The following is a 16,417-nucleotide window of genomic DNA, read 5'->3' as shown; positions in this document are numbered from 1 at the left end:
CAGAAGTGCAATAAACAGAGCAATTGAGAGGAGACACAAACACGACACAGAACAAACCAAAAGAAGTGAAACAAAAATGAATATTATCAACAACAGTATCAATTTTAGTTACAATTTCAACATAGCAGTGACTAAAAATCCCCCATTGACATTATCATTAGACATTTATAAAAAAAACAAAAAAAAGAACAATAGTGTCACAGTGGCTTACACTTGCATCGCATCTCATAAGCTTGACAACACACTGTGTCCAATATTTTCACAAAGATAAAATAAGTCATATTTTTGGTTCATTTAATAGTTAAAACAAATGTACATTATTGCAATCAGTTGATAAAACATTGTCTTTTACAATTATAAAAGCTTTTTACAAAAATCTACTACTCTGCTTGCATGTCAGCAGACTGGGGTAGATCCTGCTGAAATCCTATGTATTGAATGAATAGAGAATCCTTTTGAATTGGGAAAAAAATCGTTTTTGAATCGAGAATTGTGTTGAATTGAAAAAAAAAAGAGATTTTGAATCGAATCGTGACCCCAAGAATCGATATTGAATCGAATCGTGGGACACCCAAAGATTCACAGCCCTAATATAAATATATATATACAGTATATATATATACATGTAAAAATAAAACAACAACATTCAAATATCTGGCATATGCAGTTGAGATGTTTCATGAGACCGGGGGTGAACAAGGGGATGGGTCAAATGCAGAGGATAATTATAATTTCACCACACCTAGTGTGTGTGTGACTATCATTGGTACTTTCACTTTAAAACAATGTTTTGCCGATTAGTATAAACTCCCAGAGATGGCAGCACCGCCATCGGAGAGCCAGACAGGGGGCGTGACGCTAACATGGAGCTAGCAAAGTGTGGCGTCTCGTCTTCTGCTCACACTTATTACTCAAACTAAAACGAATAAAAACGAGAACAACAATCCCCCCCCCCCCCCTCCCTCTGCCGCCTCTCCTCTCGCGCTCTCCCGAGGATCACGTCATGACTCAGGCCGCCACATTGTCCGATTTATGAGACGGTTGATCTTCATAAAATCCCTTCTGGCGTGCTTGCGTCGGCGCCGCCGTCATAAAGATGAACTTTTTAATAAGCTCGCAGCCGCACGGCGTTGACGGGCTGTTTGAAGAGCTTCACCGTCAGAAAAAACATCATAACTTTTCCTAATCACACCAACAATGGCTGCTGTTCTACCCCGAAGCTGCACATGCTCGATGCTAGCGCCGTGAAATTGAGAACGCGTCTGTCATTAACTTTTTATTCGCACCTGTGCTGTGAAATTGCTTCTTTTTCTGCTTTCTTTGTTTGCAGCCTTCTGACTTAAATCTCCGCTTTTGGGCTTTTTACCTCCACCAGGACGTTTTGTACGACACAACCCAAAACCAGTGAAGTTGGCACGTTGTGTAAATGGTAAATAAAAACAGAATACAATGATTTGCAAATCCTTTTCGACTTATATTCAATTGAATAGACTGCATAGACAAGATATTTTATGTTCCAACTGAGAAACTTCACATTTTTTTGCAAATAATCATTAACTTAGAATTAAATGGCAGCAACACATTGCAAAAAAGTTGGCACAGGGGCATTTTTGGGTGGGGAGTGTTTCCCCAGAGTGTTTCCAGAGTCTGAAATGTGGGTGTCAGGGACAGACGCGGAAGGAGATTTTTACAACCAAATTCTAAAGCTTAGTGATATAGTTTAGATCAGGGGTCACCAACGCGGTGCCCGCGGGCACCAGGTAGCCCGTAAGGACCAGATGAGTAGCCCGCTGGCCTGTTCTAAACATAGCTCAAATAGCAGCACTTACCAGTGAGCTGCCTCTATTTTTTAAATGTTATTTATTTACTAGCAAGCTGGTCTCGCTTTGCCTGAAATTTTTAATTCTAAGAGAGACAAAACTCAAATAGAATTTGAAAATCCAAGAAAATATTTTAAAGACATGGTCTTCACTTGTTTAAATAAATTCATTATTTTTTTTACTTTGCTTCTTATAACTTTCAGAAAGACAATTTTAGAGAAAAAATACCACCTTAAAAATGATTTCAGGATTTTTAAACACATATACCTTTTTACCTTTTAAATTCCTTCCTCTTCTTTCCTGACAATTTAAATCAATGTTCAAGTATTTTTTTTTTATTGTAAAGAATAATAAATACATTTTAATTTAATTCTTCATTTTAGCTTCTGTTTTTTCGACGAAGAATATTTGTAAAATATTTCTTCAAACTTATTATGATTAAAATTCAAAAAAATTATTCTGGCAAATCTAGAAAATCTGTAGAATCACATTTAAATCTTATTTCAAAGTCTTTTGAATTTCTTTTAAAATTTTTGTTCTGGAAAATCTAGAAGAAATAATGATTTGTCTTTGTTAGAAATATAGCTTGGTCCAATTTGTTATATATTCTAACAAAGTGTAGATTGGATTTTAACCTATTTAAAACATGTCATCAAAATTCTAAAATTAATCTTAATCAGGAAAAATTACTAATGATGTTCCATAAATTCTTTTTTAAATTTTTTTCAAAAAGATTCGAATTAGCTAGTTTTTCTCTTCTTTTTTTCGGTTGAATTTTGAATTTTAAAGAGTCGAAATTGAAGATAAACTGTTTCAAAATTTAATTGTAATTTTTTTCGTGTTTTCTCCTCTTTTAAACCGTTCAATTAAGTGTAAATATCATTAATTATTAATCATAACATAGAGTTAAAGGTAAATTGAGCAAATTGGCTATTTCTGGCAATTTATTTAAGTGTGTATCAAACTGATAGCCCTTCGCATTAATCAGTACCCAAGAAGTAGCTCTTGGTTTCAAAAAGGTTGGTGACCCCTGGTTTAGATAGTAGGTGTTTTTTTTTAATTCTTTACATTCATATTTCGCTGTGTTTGTTGCCTTCCGCTTGATTGTAAAATATGTGGATGGAGAGGGGGGGTGACGTTCAAATGTTGTCAATATTCAGTGTTTTATCGTTCATAGTTAATATTGTAAATCCCACATTCTTTATTTTCATGTATATTCTGGGTGTCTCATTCCGTTAAAAAAAAAAGTAAAATTCCATTCCGTTTTATAAGGCGGTCTGTCATAACATTTTAGCATCCAATCAGACATTATTGTGAGGTTTTGTATTAGTGTTCCTAAAAATAGATATACTGGCCCCCGGACACATTTTTTCCTCTAAATTTAGCCCCCCCAAGTCAAAATAAAAGCTTAGTGATATATCAGATTGTAGGTGTTTTTTTTTTTACCCTCCGCGCTCATATTTTGCTGTTAGTTGCATTTTTGTTTCGCTTGATTGTAAAATATGTGGATCAAGAAGGGGTTCATATGTTAATCAGTGTTTTATTGTTCATAGTTAATATTGCAAATCCCAGATTATTTATTTTCATGTACATTCTGGGTGTTTCATTCAGTAAAAAAATGTAAAGTTCTGTTTTCTTAAGGCGGTCTGTCATAAAATTTTTAGCATTCAGTCGACTATATTGTGAGATTTTGTAGTAATGTTTCTAAAAATAGATATACTGGCCCCCAGACACATTTTTTTTCCTCTAAATTTGGCCCCCCAAGTCAAAATAATTGCCCAGGCCTGCCTTAGTAATTGATTGTTGATTGGTGAAGTAATCAAAGGGCCCCTCTAAAATGAAGTGGTGATTTTCAGCACATTTTGGAACACCCACTTTGAGCTCCAAAATGTGGGTGAGCCTGATGATGTCTTTGGTACCAGTACCAAAATGTATTTTGATACTTTTCTAACAAAAGGGGACCACAAAAATGTGCGTTATTGGCTTTATTTTAACATGAAACATGTTTCTTATTGCAAGTTTGTCCTTAAATAAAATAGTGAACACACTAGACAACTTTTCTTTTATAAGTAAGCAAACAAAGGCTCCTAATTTAGCTGCTGCCGTATGCAGTGATGTTATCTATCATGTGTTACATGGCCTTTCCTTTTAACAACACTCAGTTAACGTTTGGGAACTGAGGAGACCAATTTTTGAAGCTTTTCAGGTGGAATTCTTTCCCATTCTTGCTTGATGTACAGCTTAAGTTGTTCAACAGTCCGGGGGTCTCCGTTGTGGTATTTTAGGCTTCATAATGCGCCACACATTTTCAATGGGAGACAGGTCTGGACTACAGGCAGGTCAGTCTAGTACCCGCACTCTTTTACCACGAAGCCACGCTGTTGTAACACGTGGCTTGGCATTGTCTTGCTGAAATAAGCAGGGGCGTCCATGATAACGTTGCTTGGATGGCAACATATGTTTCTCCAAAACCATTGTAACTCGTAAATAAACGTTAGCAAAAGTCAGCTAACAATAGAGCCAATGAGAGTCGCTATATTCCGCCTATAAAACATTTTACAAACATCCAAAACCCTCCATCATGGTTTTATTTACACCCTATAAGTATATATGTAATGTAGTAACAAGCACATTGATAATAACATGTAATATTTACATATGTTGCTCATTTTAAGTTTACGGTGGGGTATTAATTTTCAGAGGTGGGACCAAGTCATTGCTTTGCAAGTCACAAGTAAGTCTCAAGTCTTTGCCCTCAAGTCTCGAGTCAAGTCCCGAGTCAAGACAGGCAAGTCCCGAGTCACGTCCAAAGTCAAGACTGGAAAGTCTCAAGTCAAGTCCCAAGTCCTGCATTTTGAGTTTCGAGTCCTTTCAAGTCCTTTTAACCACAGACTAATATATTTACACAGATTGTGTATGCTTTTAAAACGCTGTATTTATTTATTAAAACAAGTGCATTTGAAATGCAGGAAAAATAGTGCTGACATTGCACTTCATAATAGCACTATTAACCAGTTATTTTAAACATTTAACTCATTCCTTTACAGAATAAACACATTTGAAAAAACAAGTGCAACTGTACTTATTTGTACAAAAATGTTAACATTGTATTTCCATGGCATATTGCATTGTAACTAGTTCCACAGCAGTTTCCATTCTGTTCTTACCTTATCTCATTGATCTCATCTCATACTGTATGTGTGTTGATGTGTGCGTACACATGAAAAACATAACAAATACATGAACATAACAATGAACAGAGTTGTACTTTTTAGATGTCAGGGCCCTATGCAATATGTACACATATTCTTAATATAGTATACATTTTAACAGACCTTTATTTGACTGTTTGTCTTTTTGTAGGTGGCTAAAATATGCGGTGTTGCTGACCGCCGTCTAACGTTATGTTACTGTGTGTGATACATTGACTAACGTAACGTTATGTGTAGGTACCTCATGCAGCCCTGCTTAAAAAAAATCACTTGACAAAAAGTATGAATAAGGTAGCGAACTGCAGTGGACGCAACATATTGCCGTGTTTGCAATGACGTTATAACCATAGACATCTTATAAGTAGACGCAGCATTGGTTGCTGTGACACGATTAATTTGACCGCCATCTTGAAGTGGTGATGAGGAGCCGGCGAGCAGCCTAAACTGACAGTTGACAGGTAGAAAACAAAGATGCCGGGCTGGTGTTCAGCGTTTTCCTGCTCAAATGAGCGGACTGTTGAAAATAGGAATCGGGGGATTACTTTTCACAAGTAAGATTTAACATTAACGTACTATTGGTTGTGTTTTATGAAAAGAATATTACCACAGAGTTGAGAAGGAGCAAAGATCTTCAATATTTGTATGTGAAAATCACAAATAAATCTTCTGGGGGAGGATGACGCCCCTACAGGGGTTTGGTTTACAAACTTTCAGCCCCACCTAAAACAAATTTCACCAGCCGCCACTGATTATGATGCATTCTCATTTTAGGCAAAGTATAAGACAATACTTTCTTAACAGTATAATTGTAACCAGGAATAAGTCTTCAAGTAACAATATTCAAATACTAACATTGTTGGGTAAGACAGCATTTGTTTTTATTCTGAATCCAGTGAAACAGATTGGTGGTTTTAGCTGATATAAAGACTTTCAGGTGTTTATATATGTTTATGTTTAAGTATTTGGCAGAGGCTTTTATCCAAAGCGACATACATAAAAAATACATATATAACAATCACTGTAAACATGATCATTTAAGGGAAGAATGTAATACAAAATATCAATACAAAGTGTCAAGACAGAATAAACTCTCTGCTGCTGCAGCAACAGAGATACAGTCTATAAGATTTATAGATATCTAATGTATTCATACATTTTTTATGTAGGATATACGCATGTATATATAACCTAATCATATTGTTTCTTCAATTTAAAAATAGCTGACCGTTTTTTTCCCCCTTTACTGGGATTATATTCCCAGTTTTGATCTCGGACGTCTGGTCACTTATAGCGTATAAGAATATTATATTACTGTTAAGCAAACTATGAATAATAAAACATGCCAAAACATGTGTCCGTTATCATAGCTACACGTATGACAAAAAAGCGCGTGAAAATGAGTGGTATTCAGTGAGGTAAGATGAATTAAATGCACTGACAGTTCATTGCTCCTGCCAAATGAATTGCACAGAGTGGAGCGGATCACCACTCCAAGATGGCGGCCCGCGTCTCGTCTGCGCCAGTAGGCAGTAGCGCTCCATGCTGCGTCTACTTAGAAGATGTCTATGGTTATAACGTTAGCAGTGAGTTTGCAGCCTCACTGATTTAACTACACAGCAAATAAAAGTCACTTTACTTAGCCAATAAACGTTATCTTACATTCAAAACTTACCCTTCTTTGTGCAACTTCAAATGTCCACCGAAGTTGGAAGTTGTTGCGTCTCCGTCTGTAATCTTCGAACCGCATGTTTTGTATACTGCCGTTCGTTTTTTGTTGACCAAGTCGTAATTTTTATACCCGAACGAAACCAACTTTGGCATAATTGTTTCTCACTGGCGTGTGGTTTTGGCAACTTTTCTTCATTGGTTCTCCTGCAATTTGATTGGATGAATGCTGTGTGATAAAAACAACGTAGATCTAATTTGATTGGCTATTGTACTGACAGCACACCAGCTGACAGGAACAACACGCTGATAGACACAGATGAAGAAAATTAAAAATATGAGCGCTCCCAAATAACTTTTTAAGCTTTGGGTTTTGGGGAAAGTAGCAAGTCATGTCAAGTCAAAAGGCTCAAGTCCAAGTGAAGTCACAAGTCATTGATGTTAAAGTCTAAGTCGAGTTGCAAGTCTCTTTACATTTTGTCAAGTCGAGTCTAAAGTCATCAAATTCATGACTCGAGTCTGACTCGAGTCCAAGTCATGTGACTCGAGTCCACACCTCTGTTAATTTTACAGACACATCATAACGTTGCCTATTTCTTTCAACAACAACAACACTCCAAATTATGTTGGAAGCCACGCTGTTGTAACACGTGCAGAATGTGGCTTGGCACGGTCTTGCTGAAATAAGCAGGGGCGTCCATGAAAAAGAAGTTGCTTGGATGGCACCTCTCTGTGTGCAATGTTTACTTTCCACCCACAATCGGAATGCTTCTGTATATATGTATATAGTATAATATTTATTTCCTGTAAATAACACATTGAACATAAATCGTTCCCAGGACTGGACTGTGCACCTTACCTCCTTTTGCACTATTTTTCTTTTTCTTTTCTTCCTATGTTTTGCATATTGTGTAGACTGTCGCACTGGTACTGGAGTTGTTTTTAATCTCATTGTACCTATATATAGTGACAATAAAAGGCATTATATTCTATTCTATTACATATGTTGCTCCAAAACCTGTATGTACCTTTCAGCATTAATGGTACCTTCACAGATGTATAAGTTACCCATGCACTATATACACTATGTACTTGACACTATGTACATGACTATGCACATGTTGACTCTAAGAGTGTGCAAAACAGAATGAGAAAATATATATACACTATAACCACATATAAATATATATACCAGTGTTTACCACACATTCATTTATTTGTGGCGGCCCGCCACGAAAGAATTACGTCCGCCACAAATTAAAACAAATAAAATAAAATAAATGAATTAAAAATTATTATTATTATTATTATTATTATTATTTTTTTGTGTGTCCTCTCCAGCTTCTCAGGCAAATCATATAGTAGATGTAGATGCCCATATCGGCTGTTCAGATTTACTTTACAAAAGAGAAGTGTAGGATACTTCTCTTGTTGCCTTATTTGTATTTTACTTTATTAAATGTATTTATATTAGAAACACAACATGTGTATATAGCAAAGGGTGCAAAGTCTGCAGGCAGTAGGAAACACATGGTTAAGTGTAGGGAGTAAAACTGATGGCAGTCTAAAGTTCAAGATTTTTGGAGCTCTTTGTTCAGTGGATCAGATGTTTGATGAAGCTCTGTGTCTATCTACCACCACTACTGTTTTCTGTTTATTTGTTACTGACTGTGGCAGGACACCTCTGCCTCTGTTTCACTTTATGTTGCTGGTAAATAATATGGTTGTAGTAGTAGGCTAAAGTTAAATTATTTAGTACGCACTAATTAAAGTGCATACTTGTCTTTGGGAGTCCTTTTGCAATGGGACGAAAAGGACCTATTGTTTTTGTAAGGTTTTATTATTATTATTATTATTATTATTCTTTATTATTATTCCGCAGCTTTGCGGACTACTTTGCCCCTCTTAACATGCTTCAAAACTCACCAAATTTTACACACACATAAAAAAACGCGAACAAAACTCTTTAGTAAAAAACCCAAACCCCAAAAATCAAAATTGCGCTCTAGCACCCCCTAGGAAGAAAACACAGACAACACGTCCTCTAACTCCCAGTACGAATGTCGTAGAGACATGCAACAAAAACCTCTATGTAGTTCTGACTTAGAGCTAGATTTCATACACTAACATCCTTCAGCAAAAATCAACAGGAAGTTGGCAATACCCCCTTCAAAACAAAAGTTTACTAAAAACACTAATTTTTGTGAAGTGAAGTGAATTATATTTATATAGCGCTTTTTCTCTAGTGACTCAAAGCGCTTTACATAGTGAAACCCAATATCTAAGTTACATTTAAACCAGTGTGGGTGGCACTGGGAGCAGGTGGGTAAAGTGTCTTGCCCAAGGACACAACGGCAGTGACTAGGATGGCGGAAGCGGGGATCGAACCTGGAACCCTCAAGTTGCTGGCACGGCCACTCTACCAACCGAGCTATACCGCCCCTTTTTGCCTCTTTGAGCTGTAATTTGACCCCCTTAAAATACTTCAAAACTCACCAAACTTTTTACACACATCAGGACTGGCGGAAATTGCGATCTAATAAAAAACCGAACCCCAAAACTCAAAATTACACTCTAGCGCCCCCTAGGAATAAAACACAGACAAAACTGCTCCTCGGAGGAAAACACAGACAAAACTGCTTGTAACTTCCGGTAGGAACGTCTTAGAGACATGAAACAAAAACTTCTATGTAGGTCGCACTTAGACCTACATTTCATAGATTGACATCCTTCAGCAACTAGCACCTGCCAAATATGCGGGCCCGACCAACGCTGCTTGCAGCTTTAATTTTACTTGTTTTGGAAACTCTTGACAAGCCGAATTTTCTTGTTCTATTGGCAGATCATTTTGCTTAGTTCAAAAAATACCCCTAATTTTTGTATTTTTTTTTCTTGTTTTTGAAACTGACTTTTTGCAGTGAATATGTTGGGATCACAATGAAATGACCAAGAGTTGAACGCTCTTACTTAGCGCGGCCTTTCGAAATAAGCCAAATGTAAATTTACCGTGCGTGTTCTTCTACTGATTGCTATTGTTTCTGCTTGATGTGCTTGCAGAGCACCGCCGACTGAACAAAGAAGGCGCCGCGAGCAGATGCGAGGAAAGCCTCCGCTGTGAAATATCATCCAGGTAATTTGAATCGACAGGTCCGGGAGCACAGATCAGCATGAGGGAGCGAGCACGAGACTAAATAAAATCACGTCGACTGGGGGGGAGAGAGGGGGGGGGGGCACAGTGAAGCTGGAGCGACGCCATTGTGATCAAAGCGTAACAGGTGGAGTTTAATTGAAATTGGCCTTTTAACTAAGGCGTCTGAATAACAATGACGCTAAGAGCAGCTTAGCACGTCTTACGCTATTTAAACCCTCGCTTGGCGTCGTGACAAATAATGACTTTGAAATAAGTTGTGACGCGAGCCGCTCTTAGCGACGCTAACACGCTAACATCATGGCAATGGCGGACGGTCTAAGCTAGCACATCTTCAGTAGAGTTGCAGTGTTTTAAGTACTGTCTTGTTAAACTGGGCTTCCCAAAACTGCGCCAACTTCACTGGTTTTGAGGTTTGTATGTTAACTGTTAGCATGCATTAGCATGCAAACTATTTCAACCGATTTTGCTGCAGTAGACCACACAGTCATATAACTTGGTATGCGACATATATTAACAGTTTACATGCAAGCAGGCTAACATTAGCATGATAACTTTTTAGCTAATTTATTTTTGCACCCCAAGTATGTTGTTACAGCAGGCTGTAACATTACGGTAGCTGCATTATGGATGTTGCAGTATGTTGTTACAGTAGCTTGTTACAGTTTCCTGTCACAAAAGTTGTTTTGCAGTATGTTGTTACAGTAACTTGTTACCGTCGGTTGTTCACAAAGTTTTTGTGCAGTATGTTGTTACAGTAGCTTGTTACAGTGGGCTGTTACAGAAATTTTTTGCTGTATGTTGTTACAGTAGCTGGTTAACAATTTCCTGTTACAGAAGTTTTTGGTGCAGTATGTTGTCACAGTAGCTTGTTAACAGTTGCCTGTTACATACATTTTTTTTTGCAGTATATTGTAACAGTAGCTTGTTACAGTCGGCTGCTACAGAAGTTGTTTTGCAGTATGTTGTTACAGTAGCTTTTTAACAGTTGCCTGTTACAGAAGTTTTTTTGCAGTATGTTATTACAGTAGCTTTTTACAGCCGGCTGTTACAGACTGTTGTTGCAGTAACTTGTTACAGCCGGCTGTTACAGACTGTTGTTACAGTAACTTGTTACAGCCGGCTGTTACAGACGTTTTTTGCAGTTTGTTGTTACAGTAGCTTGTTAACTGTTGCCTGTTACAGAAGTTTTTTTGCAGTATGTTGTTACAGTAGCTTGTTACAGCCGGCTGTTACAGACGTTTTTTGCTGTTTGTTGTTACAGTAGCTTGTTACAGCCGGCTGTTAAAGACGTTTTTTTCAGTTTGTTGTTACAGTAGCTTGTTACAGCCGGCTGTTACAGACGTTTTTTGCAGTTTGTTGTTACAGTAGCTTGTTACAGTGGGCTGTTACAGAAGTTGTTTGCAGTATGTTGTTACAGTAGCTTCTTACAGCCGGCTGTTACAGACTGTTGTTACAGTAACTTGTTACAGCCGGCTGTTACAGACGTTTTTTGCAGTTTGTTGTTATAGTAGTTTGTTACAGTGGGCTGTTACAGAAGTTTTTTGCAGTATGTTGTTACAGTAGCTTGTTACAGCCGGCTGTTACAGACTGTTGTTACAGTAACTTGTTACAGCCGGCTGTTACAGACGTTTTTTGCAGTTTGTTGTTACAGTAGCTTGTTACAGCCGGCTGTTACAGACGTTTTTTGCAGTTTGTTCTTACAGTAGCTTGTTACAGTGGGCTGTTACAGAAGTTGTTTGCAGTATGTTGTTACAGTAGCTTGTTAACAGTTGCCTGTTACAGAAGTTTTTTTGCAGTATGTTGTTACAGTAGCTTGTTACAACCGGCTGTTAAAGACGTTTTTTGCAGTTTGTTGTTACAGTGGGCTGTTACATACGTTTTTTTTCTGCCGTATGTTGTTACAGTAGCTTGTTAACAGTTTCCTGTCACAAAAGTTGTTTTGCAGTATGTTGTTACAGTAGCTTGTTACAGTCGGCTGCTACAGAAGTTGTCTATATAAATAAACATTGATTGATTGATTGATTGATTTTGCAGTATGTTGTTACAGTAGCTTGTTAACAGTTGCCTGTTACAGAAGTTTTTTTGCAGTATGTTGTTACAGTAGCTTGTTACAGCCGGCTGTTACAGACTGTTGTTACAGCAACTTGTTACAGCAACTTGTTACAGCCGGCTGTTACAGACGTTTTTTGCAGTTTGTTGTTACAGTAGCTTGTTACAGCCGGCTGTTACAGACTGTTGTTAGAGTAACTTGTTACAGCCGGCTGTTACAGACGTTTTTTGCAGTTTGTTGTTACAGTAGCTTGTTACAGTGGGCTGTTACAGAAGTTGTTTGCAGTATGTTGTTACAGTAGCTTGTTAACAGTTGCCTGTTACAGAAGTTTTTTTGCAGTATGTTGTTACAGTAGCTTGTTACAGCCGGCTGTTAAAGACGTTTTTTGCAGTTTGTTGTTACAGTAGCTTGTTACAGTGGGCTGTTACATACGTTTTTTTCCTGCTGTATGTTGTTACAGTAGCTTGTTAACAGTTTCCTGTCACAAAAGTTGTTTTGCAGTGTGTTGTTACAGTAGCTTGTTACAGTCGGCTGCTACAGAAGTTGTTTTGCAGTATGTTGTTACAGTAGCTTGTTAACAGTTGCCTGTTACAGAAGTTTTTTTGCAGTATGTTGTTACAGTAGCTTGTTACAGCCGGCTGTTACAGACTGTTGTTACAGCCGGCTGTTACAGACGTTTTTTGCAGTTTGTTGTTACAGTAGCTTGTTACAGCCGGCTGTTACAGACGTTTTTTGCAGTTTGTTGTTACAGTAGCTTGTTACAGTCGGCTTTTACAGACTGTTGTTACAGTAACTTGTTACAGCCGGCTGTTACAGACGTTTTTTGCAGTTTGTTGTTACAGTAGCTTGTTACAGCCGGCTGTTACAGACGTTTTTTGCAGTTTGTTGTTACAGTAGCTTGTTACAGTGGGCTGTTACAGAAGTTGTTTGCAGTATGTTGTTACAGTAGCTTGTTAACAGTTGCCTGTTACAGAAGTTTTTTTGCAGTATGTTGTTACAGTAGCTTGTTACAGCCGGCTGTTACAGACGGTTTTTGCAGTTTGTTGTTACAGTAGCTTGTTACAGCCGGCTGTTAAAGACGTTTTTTGCAGTTTGTTTTTACAGTAGCTTGTTACAGTGGGCTGTTACATATGTTTTTTGCAGTTTGTTGTTACAGTAGCTTGTTACAGTCGGCTGTTACAGAAGTTTTTTGCTGTCTGTTGTTACAGTAGCTTGTTAACAGTTGCCTGTTACAGAAGATTTTTGCAATATGTTGTTACAGTAGCTTGTTACGGTCGGCTCTTACAGAAGTTTTTTGGAGTATATTGTTACAGTAGCTTGTAACACTCGGCTGTTACAAAAGTTTTTTTGCAGGATGTTGTTACAGTAGCTTGTTACCAAAGTGTTTTTTTGCAGTATGTTGTTACAGTAGCTTGTTACAGAAGTTTTTTGCTGTATGTTCTTACAGTAGCTTGTTACGGTCGGCATCTTACAGAAGTTTTTTGGAGTATAATTGTTACAGTAGCTTGTAACACTCGGCTGTTAAAAATGTATTTTGCTGTATGTTGTTACAGTAGCTTGTTACAGAATAATTTTTTGCAGTATGTTGTTACAGTAGCTTGTTACAGAAGAATTTTTTGCAGTATGTTGTTACAGTAGCTTGTTACGGTCGGCTCTTACAGAAGTTTTTTGGAGTATATTGTTACAGTAGCTTGTAACACTCGGCTGTTAGAAAAGTTTTTTTTTGCTGTATGTTGTTACAGTAGCTTGTTACGGAAGGTTTTTTTTTCAGTATGTTGTTACAGTAGCTTGTTACGGTCGGCTCTTACAGAAGTTTTTTGGAGTATATTGTTACAGTAGCTTGTAACACTCGGCTGTTACAAACGTTTTTTTGCAGGATGTTGTTACAGTAGCTTGTTACCAAAGTTTTTTTTTGCAGTATGTTGTTACAGTAGCTTGTTACAGAAGTTTTTTGCAGTATGTTGTTACAGTAGCTTGTTACGATCGGCTCTTACAGAAGTTTTTTGGAGTATATTGTTACAGTAGCTTGTAACACTCGGCTGTTAAAAATGTTTTTTGCTGTATGTTGTTACAGTAGCTTGTTACAGAAGAATTTTTTGCAGTATGTTGTTACAGTAGCTTGTTTCAGAAGTTTTTTGCAGTATGTTGTTACAGTAGCTTGTTACGGTCGGCTCTTACAGAAGTTTTTTTAAGTATATTGTTACAGTAGCCTGTAACACTCGGCTGTTAAAAAAGGTTTTTTTTGCTGTATGTTGTTACAGTAGCATGTTACAGAATAATTTTTTGCAGTATGTTGTTACAGTAGCTTGTTACAGAAGTTTTTTGCAGTATGTTGTTACAGTAGCTTGTTACGGTCGGCTCTTACAGAAGTTTTTTGGAGTATATTGTTACAGTCGCTTGTAACACTCGGCTGTTAAATTTTTTTTTTTTGCTGTATGTTGTTACAGTAGCTTGTTACAGAAGTTTTTTTGCAGTATGTTGTTACAGTAGCTTGTTACGGTCGGCTCTTACAGAAGTTTTTCGGAGTATATTGTTACAGTCGCTTGTAACACTCGGCTGTTAAATTTTTTTTTTTTGCTGTATGTTGTTACAGTAGCTTGTTACAGAAGTTTTTTTGCAGTATGTTGTTACAGTAGCTTGTTACGGTCGGCTCTTACAGAAGTTTTTTGGAGTATATTGTTACAGTAGCTTGTAACACTCGGCTGTTACAAAAGTTTTTTTGCTGTATGTTGTTACAGTAGCTTGTTTTAGTCGGCTGTCGTCACAGTAGGTTTCCGCTGTGTGCTGTTGTCGTTGTGTTACGAGTTCAGGCATTAGCCGTGCGATCCGCCATTAAAAAACACTAAGAGACTCATTTGGCAACAAAATGACAACTTAAACTCGAAGTGAAACAAAAGAAGATGTGGAGTGCAGCTGCTTGTGTGTGTGTGTGTGTGTGTGTGTGTGTGTGTGTGTGTGTGTGTTGTCCTTATTTGGGCGTCTCATTTACAGTAAACAGATGAGTTAGAAATTCTGTTTATGTGGCATCATGGGGGGGTTGACATTGGGGGCACGTGGGAAACAGCAAAAGAAGAGGAGGAACATCTTCCCGCTCACAATGATCTATTTATCAATTCCCCATCCTATTTCTCTCCTCCTCCTTTCTTCTCCTCCTCCTTCCTCGCTGACCTACTTGCTCATCCTCCTCACAGCACTTTCAATTCAACTTAACACTTTTTTCTTTTTTTTTTTGGAGTTTGTTTGTTGTTTTTGTTCTTTTCTCGCTGCTGCAGCTGCATCGTCCCTCCGCTCGGTTTTTCCTCCCTCGTTTAATTTACTTTAGATTGCTTATCTTCCCGCGGAACAAATAAGATACAGTGGAGACAATTGACATTCTCGTTATATTGTTTGTTTCCGAGTGGAAGAACGGGAGCGTGTGGATAACAAAGGAATAATAATAGTGGAGCATTCTGCTGCTGTCTCCTAATTAATATGGAAATTTGGGGTCGAGCATAAATGCTCAGCAGATGACTGGAGGAAGCACAGTGCATGCTCACTCGCTGCAGGGCATGTAGATTCATCACAAAAATGTATTTCTACAAAAAGTACAAATATGTATGTTACGGACGCGGAGCTGAATTGTGTAGGAGTGTTAATGTCGACTGCCAGTCAGAGATGGAATCAAAAAGTCACAGTTTTCATGTGACAGCGCGTACGTGGATGCAAAGCTCTGCACTGGGACTGAGAGCGCGGCCGTGTGAGCTGACAGCATCTGACAGCGTGATGCAACAAACATGTCGACAGTTTGTCACCTGACATTTGCGGCGGATACTTTTACATGTAGCCTATTTCCGCATATGGTGGCCCGGGGATGTTGCGCATTCAAGTGCAGAGAGCATCAGGCGTGGGTTAGGGTTTAAGAAAACATAGTACAATTTGCCTATAAAACGGTTATAAGTACACCTCTGCATAACGTTGTATCCTTATTGACATTAAAGAAAACAAAAAAAAAAGACAAAAGAAATATAGATCAACTTACAACAAAGAATAACTTTATTATTATTGTTCTTTAGTCTTTAAAAAAATGAAATGTTTTTGACTGACTTCAGCAATTTGATACTGAAAAGTGAAATTAAATCAATTTAATGAATAACAATACATTTAATTCGATCAGCTACAATAACTCAGGAGCACAATATATAAAAGACAAAAATGAATGAAACAATTTGTGCAGATTTTTTCTTTTCTTTTTTTGTTGAATAAAAATGAGGAAGTCAGGATTAATTGCTACAATGAGCAGGGTTTGAAGAATGAGACTGATAAAGCATGTTACCGAGGTAACATGCGCACCTTCCTGATATGGCAGCGCGAGCCCCCCCCCCCCAAGGAGGCCAGCCCTAACCTTTTAGAAAAGGTCTGGGTTAAAGCCTTTATTAATTTTTTGTACAGGTCATTTTTATAGTAATAAAAATAAATAAAAATATTTTAGAATATTTTGTTGACATGTGTTTATTGTAATATATATATATATATATATATA

General features: G+C 37.6%; 1 protein-coding gene across 3 annotated transcripts in view; it reads left to right on the top strand.

Annotated features, from left to right (window-relative positions):
• Positions 1–16,417, top strand: part of elfn1b (extracellular leucine-rich repeat and fibronectin type III domain containing 1b) — a 301,266-nt gene that overhangs the window by 157,395 nt on the left and 127,454 nt on the right. For 2 of the 3 annotated variants that reach the window (XM_062026574.1, XM_062026576.1), the window contains one exon: positions 9,755–9,827. The exons of the other annotated variant lie outside the window; for it this stretch is intronic. The gene's annotated coding sequence lies outside the window, so the exon portion shown is untranslated. The remainder of the gene's footprint in view (positions 1–9,754; positions 9,828–16,417) is intronic. 3 annotated transcript variants of the gene reach the window in all.

Source organism: Entelurus aequoreus, linkage group LG18, assembly GCF_033978785.1.
Source record: "Entelurus aequoreus isolate RoL-2023_Sb linkage group LG18, RoL_Eaeq_v1.1, whole genome shotgun sequence".
In the NCBI taxonomy this organism is placed as follows: domain Eukaryota; kingdom Metazoa; phylum Chordata; class Actinopteri; order Syngnathiformes; family Syngnathidae; genus Entelurus; species Entelurus aequoreus.
This window is presented reverse-complemented; position numbering and strand designations above follow the sequence as displayed.